The sequence below is a fragment of the Nicotiana attenuata genome, unplaced genomic scaffold (genome assembly GCF_001879085.1).
Source record: "Nicotiana attenuata strain UT unplaced genomic scaffold, NIATTr2, whole genome shotgun sequence".
Taxonomy (NCBI): Eukaryota; Viridiplantae; Streptophyta; class Magnoliopsida; order Solanales; family Solanaceae; genus Nicotiana; species Nicotiana attenuata.
Window position 1 is genome coordinate 39,745 of NW_017670770.1, and position 919 is coordinate 40,663.

A 919-nucleotide genomic window follows, 5' to 3' on the forward strand; every position below is an offset into this window, starting at 1 on the left:
ATGTAGGTGTGAGTTCAAAATCTGAAAACCGAAATACATTACGGGTCGGGTCCCAAAATGGTATCAGTGCCTCAATGACATCCGTCCTTGGCCTGATTTTCAATAAATCTACGAGACCGCCCAGGATTTTGACCACAGTATCTCTGCTTCCTTTTCCCAAGTCATGCCACCACATATGGAGTTTCAAAGGGATCTCGCTCAGGACTGAGAAGGTTTCGATGTTACTTGAATTCATCCTGCACATTTATTTAGGGGACTTTAATGACTTATTTTGAAAAACGGCTATTTGTACAAAAATTCTTTACTTAGAAAATAAGGACTTGGATTTGCAAATACGGCCTTTCAGCACTTCTGGGAGGAAGATTTTAAGGTTGTGCTCGCAAACCATTTAAAAATGACTCAGGGTGGCTATTCCTGCAAAAAGCGGCCTTCTGGCGTCCTTTTGGGGACATTCGGCTTGTTTTAGACAGGAATGGCATCACCCGACTTATTTATGACACAAAATTAAAATTTGGCATTTTTGGCTATTTTTGAAAAGGAAGGTTGGACCCGATGAGGGTTGCCTACGTATCTCACATCCGGTGAGAATCAAACCGGAGTAGTTCGGTCAGATTTGCCAAAATCAAAAAACGTATTTTTGAACAACAATTTTCTTCCTTTTTTTTTCAAATATTTTTCTTTTTTCTTTTTTTTTTCACTTTTCACAAATCCGGCAGCATTTCGGTACTATTTGGGCATTGGGGTTTTTCAAAACAAATGGTCACCCTCACTTAGTCCTAACACTGCTTATTTTCTCAATTTTCACTTATTTAGACAAGCCAGTCAACATGCAAAGCCGAGCAAATAAATGCGCAAGTAGCACGTAAGATGCATCAGGATGGTCAATTCATTTCAGGTCACCTGTCCTAGACGGACCCAA